The sequence below is a fragment of the Canis lupus genome, chromosome 12, assembly GCF_011100685.1.
Source record: "Canis lupus familiaris isolate Mischka breed German Shepherd chromosome 12, alternate assembly UU_Cfam_GSD_1.0, whole genome shotgun sequence".
In the NCBI taxonomy this organism is placed as follows: domain Eukaryota; kingdom Metazoa; phylum Chordata; class Mammalia; order Carnivora; family Canidae; genus Canis; species Canis lupus.
The window spans coordinates 19,258,601-19,279,155 of NC_049233.1; positions in this window are offsets into that span (position 1 = coordinate 19,258,601).

The window sequence follows — 20,555 nt, forward strand, 5'->3', positions numbered from 1 at the left end:
GATTACTTACTCAGTTATTTGATTATATAAATTAGAGAAAAATCTATTTAACATAGCATCTCCACACACTTACCTTAAGTATGAACAAATGAACAATCTGCTATTAGAGTTTTAAAAACTGCTTCTGGCAAGAAGATTTTGAGGCAACTGATGATCTCTTGGAAAAAATAAATACACTTGAGTATATATAGTGTTTGGTATCTTTCCTTCTTGGTTCCCCCCCCCCGCCCCCCGTTTTCTATTTGCTTGTTTGCCTTATCTTTGATGCCCACTTAAAAAGAAGAGCTCAAATGGATCATAACTGTTAGAAATTTTTCCTCTCAAGACAAAATAAGCGTACTCTTGTCCATAAGGCCATCAAAAACCAGTAGGAACATTTGGTGCAATCAATCTATTACAAACCAATTTTATAGCTATATAATGAGATCTAATTGCTGCTTTATTAGTCTGGCTAATATTAAAAGTGTCAGTAATTGCTTTGCATTTAAGTTGGTTTTCCAATTTAAATTGCATGTCCAATACATTACCATTAACTTATGTACTTCTTTTATTTAATAGATTTTTTCCTTTCTGGTCCACATTTATGGGATTTCCTCTTCCTAACTATTTCAAATGGGGAAAGGAGAGAAAAGAGATGAATGGAAGTTTTATACAGTGAGTGGTTATATTTCTGGGATGCTATAATATATTCTTCATACTGTAAACCTGAATGGGGTTCAAATGGTCTGAGGTGTCTATCTGACCATTGTCCCAACTGAATGCAAAAGAAAAGCTGAACAAATGAACTGTTTTATCACAGAGTATACAAAATTCAATATACAATTAATTGAAATAACTAGATTAGCCATTTCTAATTCCCTTTTCATTCAATCATATTAGTTAATAAATCAAGGTAATATTTAATGAAGTGGCTCAGTGATTGGCTATTGGGGAAATCAAACAGAGCAAAGGGAATCAAGTAGATCATTTAAATATACAGTTATTTTAAACCACTGCAGAAATGTAGCCTATACCCTGAATACCAATCATCAAATTCTGTGACCTTACCCCTTACAAAAATCTTTATTTTCAAAAATCAACATTTATTTAATGCTTTGTTGGTCCATACCACCTTGAGATCAATAAAGAGAGCTTTCTCTTGTAGTCACCAAAAGCCTAGTGTTAATTGTGGGGAAAATTTTATGTTTTGTGGAGAGTTTACTATACCTGAATTTTCACATCAAAGACTGTAAACCAAAAAACAAAAAGCCAATCAACAAAGGGCAGAGAACAAAACTGGCTTCTGTGAGCTGCAGGTTTTGAGGGGTCTGTGATAAGGGATTCCTCTTCTCTCTCCACTAAGTGATCAATCTCATTCCCCGGGGTATCTCTCTCTAATGCATTTGTCTCCAGCAACGCCCCCTCACTTATCAAGCTTACTGCATTCACCTCCTAAAGTTCTTATAGGTTCTTTCCTTTTACACTGAAGCTGCCCCTTTAGCACACTAATTCAGCTGCGTCTTTTCCTTCTTGAAACCATTGCTCTTGGGATAAGACTAAATTCTCAGGGCACAGCTGACTAAGCCTTCTGGCCCAGACTCCTCTCTCTCTCTGCAGTCCAGACACTGCTGTATTTCCCAGTTGTGCAATTCTCTTTCTGTCACCTCTTCAGGTGCTTTGTTCACATGAATTCCAGGAACTCTCTTTACCCTCTGTACTAGGTTGAACTTCAAAAGTTCATGTCTGCCCCAAATCTGTGAATGTGACTTTATCTAGAAATAAGTTATATGAAGATATAATCAAGTGAAGATGAGGTCATAACAGATTAGGATACACCTTAAATCCAGAGACTCCTGTCTTTATAAGAAGAGGGAAATTTGGACACAAAGACATAAGATGAATGCCACATGATATTGGAAGCAGAGGTTGGAATTATGTTGCCACAAACCAAGGAATGCCAAGGTGATGGGCAGCTACCAAACTAGTAGAAGCTAGGCAAGAAGTATTGTTATGGACTGACTTGACCCCAATTAATATATTACAACCTAATCCCTAATATGACTACATTTGGAAGTAGATCCTTAAAGAGGTAATTAAGGTTAAACGAGATTGTTAGGGTGGGTCCCTAACTCACCTGATGCTGGTGTCTTTGTAAGAAAACGAAGAGACACCAGGGAGCTGTCTCTCTGGACATTACCATAATGAGGTCATGTAAAGACATAGGAGACAGAAAGAGAGGCCTTACCAGAAATCAACCCTGCTGGCACCTTGATCTTGGACTCCAGAATAAAGACAATAAACTTCTGTTCTTAAAACCACCCAGTATGTGGGGTTTTTTTGGTTTTGGTTTTTTAGTTTTTGTTGTTATGGCAACCCAAGCAGACTAATATAGGCATTGGGACAGTTCATCTTCTCAGCCCCTAAGAAGGACTCAATCATGCTGACACCTTGATTTTGGACGCTTAGCTTCCAGAACTATGAACAAATAAATTTTTGTTTTTTGTTTGTTTGTTTGTTTTGTAACAGTCATAGGAAACTCATGCACTTTCTAAATCTCCCCTGCTATTTCCACCTTCTCCTCTTTCCCACCCCCTGTCCCTGCTTAATGTCTCCACATTCTTCATGTCTCTGTTCACTTCCGCAGAGAAGCCTTTTCAGATTTCCTGCTTAAATCAGGTATAGGCTTCATATAATCAATGAAGCAAATTGCAGAGGGATATTTATTTATTTATTTACTTATTTACTTATTAACTTACTTATTTATGTTTATTTGGAAGACTATTTGATGACTATATGCCTCAAGTATTAGGTTGTAAATTCCCAAGGGTAAGCAGCAGCCTTTCCCGTTTTGTGCATCTTTTTATCCCCCAATCATTCAGTGAATGAATTAATTGGGGGGGGGGGAAAGAATGTCTATGGATGATTTAAGAAGAACCAGAATGTATCAATAGTTAATTTCCTGGTCACAGCTGCTTAATTGTTCCATATCTTTGAGCAAGTCACTTCATCTTGCTAGGAATCCATTTTCTCACTTGTGAAATAAGGCAAGTGAACTAGATTATTTCTGAGGCCTGATACAATTCTAGCATTCTGTGGAGCTGTGATTCTTTCTGCTGAAAATATCTTCCTGAGACACAGTCACAAATACATGGTCAGGCTCACGTGCCTGTGGGAAATAGGTCAGATTCAAGACTAAATTCTATAGTCACTATTGATGTGCCATTATTGAGACTTGAATGTGGTGGACATTCAAAAAGTGAGTGTTACAGGTCATTTTCTGAAAGCCTAGCACTGTGCCTGGTAATCTTAGGTACTCAATAATATTTGTTGAAGTAATTAATTAAGGCAGAGATGAAACTTATGAGCAGGATGAAGACATTTTACATTGGAACAATAGTATACTCAAATTGTAGCATTGCTGTTCTCTCTTACCCCAAATAGTGGTGACTGAAACCAATATGAGAGTTTAAAAGATCAATATTTTTCATTTTTTTCTTATTCTGGTCTTCTAAATGCCTTTATCATTGAAAAAAGCCACAGAGAAGAATCAAGGACAGTTAAAACCACACATTGAAGATAATTAGATTCCTTCTATCTTGACTCCATCATCAGCTGGGTCCTTGGAGTCTGTCAATAGGGAGAATCTAGATAGAAAATGGAGATTTTCAAAAAGTTATTTGGCTTCATACAGGATTTTGAAAGCAACCACTTTGGGGCTTTTTCTTCTCTTTTTTCCCTGCCTGGTCTGGTCCTGAATCTCCATCCAACATGCTGTGATGCTGGTAATTTGTTAAATATCGTGCAGATCCTCAGCTCTGAGGGAGGCTTTATATCTTGCACATGTTGGGTAGTAATTGGGGATTTGTACTTTCCATGGGGAAATTTATCTGAGTAGTAAGGTTTGTTTCTCTTTTATGAAAAGATTGCTTTTTTTTTCTTTTCTTTTTTTTCCCCCTCTGGATTGGCTGTTGTGATCTCAGATTGTTTGTAGGGGATGACCTGTGCCACTCCAGTAAGGTGATTATGATTTCTAATACTGATTATTTTTTGCCTTGGGCAAGAGATGCCAGGGTTTTACCCTCTAGAAAGGAACATTTCAAGACTACTAAGAAAGTGGAGTTGGCTTTTATATACCCTCAAACTAGAAAAAATAGATTGGTCTTCTTTGCAATACTTGTTTTAGAGAAAAAAAATTAAATATTTATATATAATTATTTGTTTAATGTTCATCTTCCTTGCTAGAATTTAAGTTTTTTTTTTTTGAAGGCAAAGTCTTGTTAAGAAAGCGCTGTGTCTTGAACACCAATAAAAAATAAATTAAAAAAAAAAAAAAAGAAAGCGCTGTGTCCAGTTGCTTGAAAAAAGAAAAAAAATCCACATCCTCTTCTAGGTTCAAATTTGGGCCTCCTTGCCTTGGCTCTAGGAGGTTCTCAAGGAGAGAGATCTTGGCCCAATTCCCCATCCTCCCAAAGATAAAGCCAGAGGCAAAGGCTCATGCGCAGGTGGTTTATTTGAAAATTGACACTAAGGAATCCAAGTGAGAGACAGGGGGAGAGCAGAATGAGGGAAGGAAGTAAAGCCAGTAGAGGGATGCATTATTGAGTTGACCACTGCTGCAGATAGCGGGTTCCCATTGCCCTGGACCTGCTGGGAAATAGTAGAGAATGCATTTCATATCTCAGTCCAAGATAAAAAGGAAAATGAATTTATCACCTATTATGCTCCATTGGCAGAGGATTGCCTCAAGTTTAGGTGCCCCGTAGTTTAAGATTGTGTATGTGTAAATGCCAAATGGGCTCCAACAGGTGGTGTCCCTAATGGGAGTGAGAGTCACATTGTTCTTGTTGGAAACAGGTACTATGTCTGTGCATCTAGAAGGTATGTGTACAGATGCAAAAGTGAGGCTAAGAGAATGTGAGGTAGTGCACATGTTGCTTGATGACAATAGTCACTCTTTTCATCTAGACAAGTGTGGTGTCAACAGAGAAGCTAGACCACATATGGCCATTGATTAGCTCTCATATCTGTCTGGTATACACTGTGTTAGCCTGCTTCTGTTTAACAAGAATCACCATAGAGATTTAATTCAATCCTGTATTCCAGCTTGTTAGGATGTTCTTGTCCATCAGTATGGGACTGGAATTTCTTACTTCCATAACTTCTATGGCCCCCAAAGTCAAAAGATGGTGTCCAGTGATATGCCAATAAATACAGGGGTGGGGTGGGGGGGTGGGGAATAAAGCCCTGGTTTATATGTTTATGTTGCCAATTTCCATAGTATAAACACTTTCACTGTGGCCACTTTCAGGCAACCAATGTGATGTCACCTAATGAAAATTTGGAAGGAGACATGCACAATCTACTCCTGAGAGCTAATACTATTCCACTCCAGTGCACAAGTGAGGGTGTGATAGGTCCCCAGTTAATCAGGGCAGGAGATGCTACAGCAAAGTGGTAAAGATCATAGGAATTAATACCTGAACACAAGTTTAAGTTCTGACTCTTTTACTGGTGCAACTTCAGAAAATTTCCTATACTCTCCATGCCTCATTTTTCCTTCTTTAAAATGGGCATAGTAAAAGTACCATCTCAAAGTTGCTGTACAGGCTGAGAGTACCCAAAGGAAGCATTATCCATTTATCCTGGGGTAGTTGGCACATGGTAGGCCAGGTGGTAGGCAGAAGAGATAGTGTGGAGACATAAATGAGTTGGGAAGTATCAAGGGGAGTTTAAATGACATTTTTTTGCTTTAAAATAACAAAAGTAACCTGAGAATACTTTAGGAATATGGCAACTCTGCTCTTCCACTCCACTGGCACTGGACAGAACATAAAATTAAAAACTCCTTCTATATAAAAAAAGGGGCAAAGAAAATTTATATTCAATTTGTAGGAATATTAATAATATAGACCATAATGTAATCAAACTGAAATAAAATTTTTCTATGGGTCATCTTCTAAAGACCTGGATATTATATTGTTCTGAGAAAATTTTGTAAGGCTTTTATGGATATGTCAGCAATATTTTTATCAAGAAAACAATAAAGAAAGCAAAAACATAAGCTCGTTTAATACTAGAACTCTTTAGTGATCTTGTTTGCATTTACGCAGTAGAAATGCTCATTTTAATATATATATTTGTCAGTACTTCTATAAGAATCCTTAATACAGCTAATATTTCCTTCTATTAAGAGCCTAGTACTTGTCAACTGTCTTATACAATGAACTTGGTTTAATAAAATTATATTTTCTTCAAAACACCCCTTTTTATTGAGACTTTTCTTTAATTCAGAATAGCCTCATGACACTTAATATGCCTCAATTAAGGTTTTACTATGTGATATGCAAAATAAAGACATGGTACGTAGAGTCTCTAGCCTTCTAACTGACAATTTTTTTTTATAAAAATGATTCCAAAATGATTTCAGCGTTAATAATCTATTCTTTCTGTCAAACAAACTTGGAACCGTGAATCAATCTTGGTTTTTGCCTTGTTCTCTAGAGTTAATCTCTATAACCAATTCGGTTGACCTTAAATATTACTTGCCTCATAAGCTTAGAGTGAGCATTAAATTAAAAAGTACTGATAGGGTTTAGAATACTGCCTGACACATTAAAAGCTACTTGCTATCTCTATCTGTCTACTTACTTACCCACCCATCCATCCATCCATCCATCCATCCATCCATCCATCCAACCATCCATCTCCATTATTATAATGGTCAATGCCTATTGTGTGCAGCTCTTTATTTGTGCTTTCACTGAGTTCCAACCCTTTTCTTTTTAGTCTGGAGTACTCCATGAACCTTACTTAAACTTGTATACCTGGCTACAATTCCTCTCCTCCCCAGCATTCAAGTGAAAGATAAGAATTCAGTGTTTTCTGCAGTTTATCCTCAAACTGACATTTTGGCCCATCTCCCATGATGTGGCTTGTCAAGTAATTCTCAAGATCATTACCTTCAGCTTTTGTGATTTTTTTTTTTTTTTATGCTTTACACGATACTTTGTAAATAGGCTAGCGGAAATGTAAGGATTAACCAGAGGGAGAAAAATAAAGACTAAAGAAACAGTAAAGAACATGGTATTTTTTTGGGAAGGGTGTTGCAGTTCACTGGCTGAATAGTTGTGACATATCTAGGGGAATCTAATATCTATGGGAAACAATTTCTTTTGATAGATCTTTTATTCAAGACACAGAGCAATGATACCTACTAGGTAAGGAAAGTACATGTGTACAATGATTGGGGTAAGGGCCTGGAAGTCTAAATGCTGGGTTCCCTTTCCTCATCTGCTCCAAATGCAGGGAGGGAGACTGAGAAAAATGAGTTGTCATTAATTGAAAAGATCCATTTTTATCTGATGATAAAATGCAAGCTAATTTAGTCTATTTTCTTTTCCAAAAATGAAGACTTAGCAAAAATCCAAACATAAGGCCTAATTAAAAAAAAAAAAAAAAAAAAAAGGATTGAGTGTTGCTTTGAGTCAGTTTTTAACTGGTGGCAGTGTAATTCAAATGTTTTGGAAGGGATGTGGATTGCAGTATGGTACCATAGAAAGAAGTGAGCCAAAATACTGTCACCTATGATCAGTAAATAAGCCATCTGATACTTACCAGTAGAGCAAGTTATTTCGATTTTTAAAAGGAACTGGAGTAACCTACTCCTCCCAGCATACATTCTATATAGATTATTCCACGTTCTAGAAAACCACCATCAAACACACATATTTTTGAGACAGGCTGAGAAATTTGGTGAGCACACTTAAATGCTTAAAAATTCTCAAGTAGAATGAAAATAATACTATGAAGATGTTAATGCCCCCCCCCCCCCCGTACAAACTCAGAAAGGTCAAACTACCAATATTATTTAGAATCATGGGAAGACAGATATCGAAATGGCGTTTTTAAGTTTCTAAGGGAAAGAAAAATTTTTCTATTACTCGCTGTATGGAGGAGCGGTTTGTATTTGGTAGCAGACACTTGCCATTTGGTTAGTCCCAGTGTTTGCTCCAGAGTAAAACCACATTGAGTAAGTTGACCCTCTTACCTTAAAGGTTACTATTGCTTAACACGTTGCAGATTTTTAACCTGGGGCCATGGCATGAGCTGGAAGAAGGATTTCAAAACCTGTGCCCAACAATACAATCAGCTCCATTATGTGACTTGTTTCATGTTACATCCATGCTTTATTGAGTCCTGCTTCTGACACATTTGTTTTAAAGGGATTTGCTGTTTCCTCCCCTCACAGGGTATATACGTTTCTCAGAAATAGTTGCTGTTGTTTTCTTCCTTTCTAAAACATATATTAGTCTGGAAAAGTTGATTTCTTCAGCCCCAACACAGTATTAACTTTGAATTGCTAAAGGCCAATTAGAATTCAGGATATTTAAACATTCAGAGCCCTGCAGAGCCCTGCATAGCAATTCCTTCTTTCAGAAAGGATGAGATGCTTTGGGAGAAAGATCAGGTTGGTGGAATTGACACAAACTGGCTCACAGGTCTGTGAAAGTGATTTATTAATACCTGACTCCCCCATCTGACCGTGAGCTCCTTGACAGCAGAATCCAATTAGTCATCTCTGCATCCTCAGCTACTCACCAGGCACATAGTGGGTACTCAATAAATATGTGAATGGATAAAAGAGATTTAAATTATTTGACCTTCCCCTTTGACCTCTCAGGAATACAGCAGCACACATCTTCATAGAAGGTATCCATTTCTGTTCAATAACCTCTACTCCAACGAGTTACAACAAGAGTGTTATCACTAAGCAAGGCTCCCTTTTATAAGCATTAATAAGTGATTCCCAAACCCTTGAGCACAGAAAGAGATGCAAAAGCTGGAGCTTATGGTGCTGTACAAACAAGGTGTGTGGCTTCCAAGAAAATGCTACCCTTTTCCTGCCAAGAATATAAGCTAGGATCAAAGTGAGGCATCCTTGGTAGACATCTAATGTAAGAGATGACCTGGGGCTACTGTGGTGCCTGGAACTTCCTTGAGAAGTAACTCTTCATTTATTCATTCATTGAACAAACACATATTGGCTACTGGGCATCATGCTTAGTACTGGAGAAGCACAAATAAAAATAAAAATGTGCTCTCTGCCCTCAAGAGGTCCACAGTTGAGTGCAAAACATTTGGTCTTTGGTTTCACCAATGTTATACAAATAAATATTAATTAAAGTTATAGTTAACACAAGTTGGGTGTGACATCTGATGGGCACCAAGTTTGCATTAAATCATAGAGCGTTTGATGTTTATTTGCACTTTTTTATTCAGTAGGTAAGGTGCACGTGGCACTGTAGGTGTAAAAATGAAGATGTAGTCTGCATTCAAGGGTTCACAATGAAGTGGGATTATCAGAATAAAACACCCAAGCAAGGTCTACAAAATACTGATGTGGAAAGTGATTGGAGCAAAGAGAGGTGATCAAGAGAAGTGGACATTAGAACCGAGTCTTTCCAAACACTGTGTGTTTATGGTTCAGTGTGGTTCTTTAATAGGGAAGAATACAGTTTTGTTCACAAAAAGCTTCGTGTGGGTGGAGAAAAATACTCTGACTCTGCCATTCTCTGGCTGTATGATCTTGGGTAAACACCATGTCTGATCTGCACTTGATGTAGAGGAACTTTGAAGCATTTTAGAATTCTAATGATAGACCAGTATTCACGTGCACATCATAAAATAACCCTGGAACCATGCAGAATGGAATGTAATGAAATCCTAAAGTGAAGCTCGGATCCTAGAACGAAGCCCAGACTCAGAATCTCAGATAATGTTTGGGATATAAGTAAGCCTAACTGAACTTTAACAAAAGAAAACGTTGACTCAATTGTATTACTTGGTAAAATTTCCTGATGAGGTACTTTTCAGGGGAAAACATGGGTAATGTTAAGATACTAACTTTTGTGATTCTCAGCAGATGTGAATCAGTATTTGGTACTTTCCATTTTGAGGATTTGGAAGGCATGAGAACGCTGATGTCTCTAAGTTGTGTGGAGAATCATTTTTTTCTACACACATGCCCTCTTATCTCTTTTATAGTCACAAGTGGGTGAACTGTTAGCATTGTGCATTAACCTGTAAGTAACAAGGGATCAGCCGAGAAAAGAGTTAGCTGTGCCAGGCCTATGGGGTTTTCTTTCCTGAGAATTGTCTCATATGCTCTTGTATACTCTCTGTAGATTTTGATTTGGGGATGCGTTTCCCCTCCTTGCCTAGAGCAATAAAGTTTTCATGGATTATTATTTTTTATTATTTTAAAAATATTTTATTTATTTATTCATGAGATTCACAGAGAGAGAGGGAGAGACATAGGCAGAGGGAGAAGCAGGGTCCCTGTGGGGAGCCTGATGCAGGACTCGATCCCAGGACCTCTCGACCTGAGCCAAAGGCAAACGCTGAGCCACAGAACCACCCAGGTGCCCTGGTGGCTTATTTAGTACAAAGGAAGTTTGAGCATTCTAACTAACCTCCGTTTCTTGTACCTCACACCCAAAATAATAAAAGGGGTCCTGAGATGCATTGTTTGACTGTCTAAAGACTTCTCAGGTATTATCAATCACTGGGAAAAAAGTGCTTAATCTACTCTCCCCGTCTGTCTGCTTGAAGCCTTCACTTTAAGTCTTTTCTACCCCTCTCCTTAGAAAATCAGAAAAAAATTATAGTGACTTTTTATTTTAGTATTTGAAAATGTCTTTCATGTTTGCCTGGCCTAATGATACTCACCTAGCCTAGTAACCTGACTGGCCAAGGACACTGAGGGTGGTTGGGAGGATGTGGTTTTCTCTGAAGTTCAACTTAAATTCCTTTGGTTAGTCGCTCCAAAATTGTGTCAGGGATTGAGGCAAAGTTAACGAATTTTACTATCCATAATTATCTTTCTCTTCTTCATGAGTCCTAGGTCAATTATTTGGCCATTTTCAGTTTAGAAATAGTTTATGATGGAATTACAAATATTAATGACACTAATATTTTTTTAGGCCTTGAAATGAAAATCATGGTGTTTCAGCACTATCTGCCACATAGTCTATAAACTTTAGAAAGATGAGCCTGAAAAAATGCATGTAGTCGGTAATCAGCAAACTTACTGCTTTGCTCTGGGAATCCTTACTCACATGGATCCTGTGGCTTGGTTTACTCCCTCCCCACCTCCTAGCTCCCCATGTACCTGATGAAAATTACTCACCTTTCAAGTTTCCACTTGAGCTGCTTCTCTTGATATATCCCAAGGATAAATTTCCTACTCCCCCCCATGTGCTCTTTTATACTCTATAGATACCAACAGTCTGGAACTTTTAATACCTTTTCAGTCAAATTCATTTATTCGTTTAATGCCTCAGCCCAGCCCATCTAATTGTGTGAGCTTGATTAGGTCAGTAAACTATGCTTTCTTAAGACGTCACGGAAAAAGAAAGACAGAGATAAAGTCCACTTTCCCAGAACTACAGTGTCTAACCCATAGAAAGCAGTAAAGCTTATTGAATGAAATTAGTGGAAGTCAGCCTCAATACTCATGCATCAAATATCCAATAAATACTGTAATCTAAATGCTGGTTTTTTTTCCTTCTTTCTCTTCACCTAAATAAGTGGGTATAACGTAACTTTCTAAAGGTGATAGAGCATAAATGATATAATTCCTAGATCTGATGACAAACTAATGACACTGCATTTTAAACTGTGGCAAGATCCTAGCCCAAATGAACACTGCCTGCTTCCAAGTAGGCAGTCTTAGAGAGTTCAACATTTAGCATGACACCATTGCCATTGTTCAAAACAACAGTTTTCAAACTTCTTCACAAAATTGTTTTTCCAGTCCTTTCTGAATATCTTCCACAGGGTAGATCTGTATTTTTGAAGGTTCAATTGAATTAGATTTCTGGAAATAGCCATAACTTTTGGGGGCCAGGGTTGACTGAAGATGTGAATGCTTAAGCTGTGTCATGTCATTTTTGGCTGTTTCGGTATGCTATGCCTAAGGAGAACGATGCCTTACGTAATTGTAGATTGCCTCCACTGCAGAATAATACAATAGCTGGCCCACTTCCTCTCCTCTTCAGAATCCACCTTGTGTGGTCTGCTGTGCATTGACCTATTTCTAGAGTCAATAAATGATTGCTTTTCAAGATATTACATTTTTATGATTAGATTCTACACACACACACACACACACACACACACACACACACACAATCTCTCTATATCTTCTTAAAGTCTGCATAACCCTCAGCATGGCAGCCTTGCTATTTTACTAACTGTGAACCTTTGGGCAAATGACTGAGCCTCAGTTATCGATGAAAACATTTCTTCAAAGTCCATTAAAAAAAAAAAAAAGCCAACCAACAGTTTCCACAATTTTCCACCTTTGAAATTACCAAAGGCAGTTTGCCTATGTCTGTATTATTCAGATGTTGCTGCTGCTACTTCTTCTTCCTTTTTTTTTTTTTTTTTTTTTTTTTTGAGAGGGAGAGAGAGAGAGAGAGAGAGAGAAGAGAGAAACAAGCAGGGTGAGAGAGGAAGGAAGGGAATCCCAAGCAGGCTCCACCTAGGGCAGAGCGGGACATGGAACTCGATTTTATGACCCATGAGATCATGACCTGAGCTGAAATCAAGAGTTGGATGCTTAATATACTGAGCTTCCCAGGTGCCCCTCAGATGTTGCCTCTGAGTAAGGTGTGTCTGCGTCCATCAAAGGCCAACCCCATTCCTGGGCTTAGGGTCCTACCGCATCTTACATTCTTAAAATCCTCCTTCTAACAACCATCATCAGTTTCCCCCTCGCCACTATATCTTATCTGTCAGCAAATAAGCTTGCCATTTTATCTGCAACTTCAAAAATTTTTCTGTTCATCTACATCTCCCTCCTACTACCTCTTATTTCTTTGCTTTTCATTCACTACAGAACTTACTGGAGGAATTGTCTGTAGTCATCATACCCACTTCCTTACCTGTTACTCTGTATCTGCACTGAAGCTGGGTTAATCATATGTTGCCAAACAAATAGTCTCTTCTTTTTAAATTCTCCTTCCTTTCAACTAATCTTTCTAATGCCTTATGAGTTGTTTTTGTTTGTTTGTTTTTGTTTTTTTTAAATTCTGTGATACTGTATTTTCCTGGTTTTGTTCCTACTTCAGCCCCATAGGGGGCTATTCCTTTTCCAACTCCTTTGCTGCTTTCTCCTCCTATACTTATCTAAATATTAGAGTGTTCCAGGTTGTGACCACAGCCTTCAGTTTACCAGATTCTTCAGGAATGTTGTCTTTTTGCTGCTCTTTTTGCTGCTCTGTCCCCAGTGCCTAAAATAGTACTGGGTATAGAGTAGGACCTCAATAAATATATGTGAAGTGAATGCATACATTATCTGACTTCTTAGAAAAAAATGAATGTAAACAAAAAACAAACAATCAAAAAAAGTGACAATAAGTAATGACCCTCTCTCCTGCTCCATATATTTATGTTTGGAATGTCTCTGGACTTTTGTCCACTTATGACTTTCTCATATGTTGCAGTAGTTGCTCCCTGATTAAGATGACTCAGCGATTGTCTTGATATGAATTTATGTGATTGTATGTAGAATAAAATAAACTTAATGAAACAACTGACAGATATATATAGAGAGATAGATAGATAGATAGATAGATATACACACACACACACACACACACACACACAATACCAGTGGAATTTTAAATAGTTACCATGTGAATTTGATTTGGGGCACCTGGGTGGCTCAAAGGTTGAGCATCTGCCTTTGGTTCAGGTCATGATCCTGGGGTCCTGGGATTGAGTCCTGCATCACGCTCCCCACAGGGTGCCTGCGTCTCCCTCTGCCTATGTCTCTGCCTCTCCCTCTGTGTCTCTCATGAATCAATAAATAAAATATTAAAAAATGTTTTTTGATTCAACTAAACAACTAATTAGATATTTTAGTTTTTAAACTCCTTTCCCTCAGCAGTTTTTTCCTTGTTTTGAATGTTTTTATTGCAGTAATATTCACATAAAAAATGTGCCATTTAACCATTTTTAGTTGTATAATTAAGGAGGATTTATTACATTCACAATGTTGTGTGACCATCATTACTATCTCCAAAACTTTTTTAGAATTTTAATTCAAGTAGAGTTAACATACAGTGTTATATTAGTTTAGGTGTATAATATAGTCATTCATCAATTCTAAACATTACTGAGTACTCTTAATCCCCACTGGGTACTTTATGCATCCTCCCACCCCACCTACCTCCCAAGTTTGTGTGTGTGTGTGTGGTTTTTTTTTTTCTTTTTTTGGTAACTTGAATTGTGCAAGCAAAAAATTGTAATTATAAGGTCCCTCTAAGAGAACAGTAAACTCCAGCTTTCATTTGACTGTGTTGTGCTCTGCCTTTTTCATCTTTACAAAATGGAGAAAGCATTTTGTTTGCAGAGTACTTTGAGGTCGGGAATGAAAGATCTGGTAAGTCCATGGCATTATGAGAACAATGTGTTTAAAGTGGCCTAAGCTGTTTGCACAGGACAATCACACGTTCTAATCCAGTTAAGGTGCTTTGTAAGTAGTCCGGTCTCCAATCCTTAATCCACCTCCTTATGCCTAGGTAGTGAAGCATAGAGAATTTTAGGTACCTACAGTTACTGACTGATGAGGTACACGGATTACCAAAAGACAGGTTTAGGCAATGATGTTTTAAAGAAAGCACTTCCCACCTGTGATCACATGACACACAGAGTGTTGGATTGGGGTGGGCATATGCTGAGACAGCAGCACCTCTTCATGTATAGTCTGGTGTGAATTTGCCTAAATTGTCTGTAAGCCTAAGCTACTAGGAAGCTGAGTTCACCATTCTCACTGAGTGTGAGGCATTACTGATGCTCCCAGAAACTCAAGCCAAAAATTTGTATTTTCAGATGTTAATTACACACCTAGTCAGCTAATTTTTCTCAGTCTTATGACCCTCAAATAACTGCCCCAAATATTTTATGTCCAAGGCCTCTCTATAATGGTTAGCATCTGTTCCATTCTTATATGTTCTATTTAAAAAATAAAGCACCGCTGACGATGTCCTGCTGCAAGAACTATATTTTAGTGTCTGATGACTGAGTTAGGATGGTGGCCAGCAACTCCACAGTGACAGTACTACTGGATGCGTCTGAAGTGCAGTGAAAGAAACTCAGCTCTGCGTGTCTACCAGCTTACTGGATCTTCCACCATATATATGCTATGATCTTTCTTTATAAATTGTAAATCATCCAATATTCTCTATGAGATGCAAGGAAACTTTAAATATGACTACTTAATTGTGGACCAATAGTTATTACTTCTTACAAAGAAATCAATCAGGAAAAATATGAGATTATTTTATGGTTATCTTGATCTTTTTCTTTGTGTTTTACTTTTTAAAAATCATTTGTTACAATACAATCCACATAAGGTCTGTATAGACTGCTGGTTCCTTTTTGTTGTTGTTGGCTTTTTTTTTTTTATTTTTTTTTTTATTTATGATAGTCACACAGAGAGAGAGAAAGAGGCAGAGACACAGGCAGAGGGAGAAGCAGGCTCCATGCACCGGGAGCCCGACGTGGGATTCGATCCCGGGTCTCCAGGATCGCGCCTTGGGCCAAAGGCAGGCGCTAAACCGCTGCGCCACCCAGGGATCCCTTGTTGTTGGCTTTTATGGAAATATTTGAGGGTATTAGTTGAAAACTTTATTTAGTAATCATCAAGTATGGCATCTAATATTTGTTAGTTCATAGTTCACTTTTATATATTTCATGGAATGTACTCAATATTTAACTTGCAGACTTTGTAAAGGTAGGATTAAATTTTCTCACATCTTGGCATTTGAAGAAAGAGTGAGTAAATTATGGACTGTCATATTTTATTGCAAATAGAAATTTATAAGATCTTGTGAATTATTTCACTGATTTGGTATCTTGTATAACTCAATATTTCCAATTCTGAAGTTTGAATTTTCTCCATGTTCTCCAACTTTTAAGTGTTTACTTATCAAGTTGAATACATAACTAAGATTGTAGACAGATGATTATTGTTAATTAAACTGTGGTTGTTTACTGATTTCCATGGGACTGATAGTGCCACTTCTTGGGAGGTGAACAATGTTTAGTCTGAGTTACTCTTTGTCTTTTGTGTGTGAATGCAATGAAATGTAACATGATTTAGACTTTATACGCATGTGTGGTAAGGAAGGAAGTTAGTTTGATTTAATATTCACACACATGTAATAGGAATACTATTAATGATTTTTGATGCTACAAAAACAAAAACTGTTTAGATATGGTCACCTGAGATGCTCAGGTTCTCAAGTTTGGTGGGGGGTGTTCCAGGTGAGAGTAAGAGGAACAAATATAGGCATGTATGTGTTCATATGTATTATTTATTATTTTAGGAATCCTTTCAGCAAAATCTTTATATTAATAAAGCCTGATTTGAAGTTTTTTGTGGCCTTCTAAAAGTCCTGGATTCTGGCAACTCATATAAGAGGGATTTTTTTCACCTACTAAAACTTCCCATCCCAGTACTTGGGGCATCTCATCCTTGTAAGGTAAGTGCACCTTTTTTTTGTTCTTTTTTTTTTTTTTTTTTTTTTTTGGTAAGTGCACTCTTCTGTTTAGGAATGTAAATAGGTGGTGGGAGTGGATACGTTAGTACTTTACTTTCCCTCTAGGGAGCTCCTTTCTGTCCTACCAAACTTCCTGGGTATACTCATTCACACCTATATTTTTTCATGGTTATTAGGAGCCTTCCTAGAAAGGAAGCTAATCTGGACAGTGTCATTTGCTCCAGATTTCCTGTTTCTCATTCCCAGAAAACGTCTGCTTTATGTTGCATATCTTACCATTTGCGAAATTCATAATTACATCCGAAGGGGTGGTAAGGAGTTCTATGCTGTGCTCCTTCTCCTCCTGATAATGTATATTTTAATGTACTGCTTGTAGAGGCAATGGCAGAAGGTTGATGTGACATGATAGATTGGTAAAGAGACCTTTTGATTAGCTAAGCCTCATGGCAGCTCTCACAGCACACCATGTGGGAATGGGGCACCAGTTTAGTTGTCAGCCTAGGAAAAGTCACTATTCTGTCCTGAATGGTGCCATTAAGAACAGAGAATACTTAGAGAGGACAGAGGTGAGTCACAGGTGGGACATATACTTCTTCTAGATCCTGATAATTGTTTTTAACTAGGGTTAATTGGGCTGGAATTGTCACTGCACTCAAAATAGAAGACAAAATGACACAGTAATAGGAAGACATTTGGCAAGAATTTAGGGGTATCAATTAGGAGATGATCATTGTTAGGAATTTAACCAGTGCAAGTTGTGGTGAGAGCAGAGTGTCACTTGTTCTCAAATTTATATTCTGGTCACAACTTCTGTCTTGTGTTTCATTATATCTTAGCCTAAGTTCATGTACATATGCAAAGAAATGTTCAAGGGTTACATACCGGTATTCCACTTCCTGGTAAATGTACATTTCGATAAGGAGTTTCTCTAGGCAATTACCTTAACTGCAATAAATGGCTCTCGTGATGGTAAAAGTTTCACGAACATAGTAAGTTAGGTAAAAGAGATATTTGAGGTCAGAGCCTTCTGCTGCCCTCATATCACACCGTGTCAGGATGGGGCATGTGAGTTTGGTAGTGGGCCTGGGAAAAGTCATTACTCTGTCCCGAGTGAGTACCATTTGCAGCACATGGTACGTAACAGAGGCACAGATGAGGCAGCCACATTCTTATAGATGGTGATAACATACAAGGAGTCTTAACCAGGCTAGGGTTGCTGTTGTACTAATCAGTGACTTTAGCAGAGCTTTGGCAAGCACTTGGAGTCATATGGGTAATGATCATTGGTGGTCATCTGGGCAGTGCGAGTCATGAGGAGAGAGCTCAATGGATGGAGTATCTGGAGTTTAGGTCAAGCTGAACAATCATGGGAGGACCCTGACATGCGTTGCTCTTCAGAACCCATGATGGGGATGTTAGCGAGTCTTTGGTCAGTCCAGTTCCACCGTGGGGTCACAACACACCTATGGGAATGGTCAGGGCATAGTCCTTGGTGCACAATGACTGTGATAATCATCAGCTGGATGGTTACTGTACTGCTCTTGATCAGGCTGCAACCTAATCTCTGAGATGCCATAAAATACAAGGAAAGAAAGAAAGAAAGAAAGAAAGAAAGAAAGAAAGAAAGAAAGAAAGAAAACAAAAGAAAGAAAGAAAAAACCCATAATCCATGAACTTAATAGACAATACCACTATGCTGCTTTTATAGACCAGGCTTTTTTACCAAAGGGAGGTGGTAGTGGTGAAGTGCTAATACTTCACCGAGCAAAAAAAAATGAACATGTCCAGAACATTCTTATTAGCAAAGTTTCCCTTTTATATCTATAATGTGGAATGGTATTGTTATATTAAGCTATTACAGAGTTCCCTTGCAAGCTTATTTTTGTCTCCAATATTACTGCTATTTCAATTTATAGTGCATTAGCATAAATGATTATATTATAAAAGAGAGACATACTTTTTAGCTATTGTCCTACACTTAATTATCCTTTAATTAGGCTGGAAACCACCATAATATTATTAGCACAATTAAAAAAACATTAAATGAATGTTTTAGATTTTCTGCATTGAAATATACAAAATATTTCAGATGGAGTTCTCATATTGTCTTTTTTGTATGAAGTATATTTTAGGACACATCTACGATTATGTGGAAGAATATTAGAAGTAGTCCTGTTTATATTTCCTTACTGCTCACATTCTTAGGGTAATGGTGTTTTTCCCTCCATTGTATGTGTTATCTGAAGGACATTTTTACAGATGGTGGCAAAAGCCTGTGGCAGTCGTTAGATTTGATTTGTGATCTAAAATAAAAGGAGAGGATTAAAAGAAAGACATGAAGCTGTTAATACTATCAGAAAAATAATATTCTTATTTTAAGGAAATTTTAAATAAACACAAATGTTTAATAAGATGGAATGCAAGCATAGAGTATGGCACTTGTGAGCTACTGAACCCTCAATATATAAAGTTTATGATGATAGAAAAAAGTTAAGATTGCATCACTTCCATTTGAAAGTTTCCGTGTAGGGACGCCCAGGTGGCCCAGTGGTTTAGTGCCGCCTTCGGCCCAGGGTGTGATCCTGGGGTCCCGGGATCGGGTCCCACCTCAGGCTTCCTGTATGGAGCTTGCTTCTCCCTCTGCCTGTGTCTCTGCCTCTCTCTCTCTCTCTCTCTGTGTGTGTGTGTGTCTCTCATGAATAAATAAATAAAATCTTAAAAAAAAAAAAAAAAGAAGGTTTCCGTGTTAAACTTGAAAGTGCCCACAAAACTTTCTAGTGTTTTTTGGGGGGAGGGCAATTAAAACTTGATACTGTTCTATCAAATATTTTAAAATTATATTATGACCACTTTGATTTATATCACCTGCCCAAGAAAAATTATTGTATTTGAAAATTCTTTTAATCCTCTATAATGTTTTTCAAAAACTTTTTAAAAAAATTTTATTTATTTATTCATGAGAGACACAGAGAGACAGAGGCAGAGACACAGGCAGAGGGAGAAGCAGAAGCAGACTCCACCCAGGGAGCCTGATGTGGGACTCGATCCCAGGACTCCAGTATCATGTCCTGAGCCAAAGGCAGACACTCAACTGCTGGGCCATCCAGGCCTCCCTCAAAAACCTTTAAGAGCTCCTACTTTTCGGGATCCCTGGGTGGCGCAGCGGTTTAGCGCCTGCCTTTGGCCCAGGGCACGATCCTGGAGACCCAGGATCAAATCCCACGTCAGGCTCCCGGTGCATGGAGCCTGCTTCTCCCTCTGCCTGTGTCTCTGCCTCTCTCTCTCTCACTGTGTGCCTATCATAAATAAATAAAAAAATTAAAAAAAAAAAAAAAAGAGCTCCTACTTTTCTTTGAATTGACAAGGAGGAATATGTGGAATAATTAAAGAGTTTATAGTCTTTAATATTTTCACAGATTTAAGGTAATGGGAAGATGTTTTATGGATGATAAGTTACAAGCATTTTTGGAAGTTTTATTTAAGTTTAAAAGTAAACTGTCCTGTCTTTTTCCTTATCAATTTGAAAAATATCTGAAAATATACATATTTCTGGTGGTTGATTTGTATATTCTAAATCTGCTATAAGAAACAGTTCGGTGGGGACACCTGGGTGGCTAAAGGTTGAGCGTCTGCCTTCTGACCAGGGCATGATCCCAGAGTCCTGGAATGGAGTCCCACATCGGGCTGCCTGTATGGAGCCTGCTCTCCCTCTGCCTATGTCTCTGCCTCTCTCTCTCTCTCTCTCTCGTTAATAAATAAATAAAATCTTAAAAAAAAAGAAACAGTTCGATGTTACTTAGAAATGTTAAAAATACCCACATTGCTCTGACCCAGAAAAAATGCCACTTCAAGATGTATATAATGTAACAGCAATTTTTTCCAAACTTCAGTATACATCCAGCTCATGGGGATCTTGTTAAAATTAAAATTCTAATCCAATAGATTCAGGGTGGTTTATGAAATTCTACATTTCCAAGTGTAGAATTCTATCTCCTAGGTGATGTC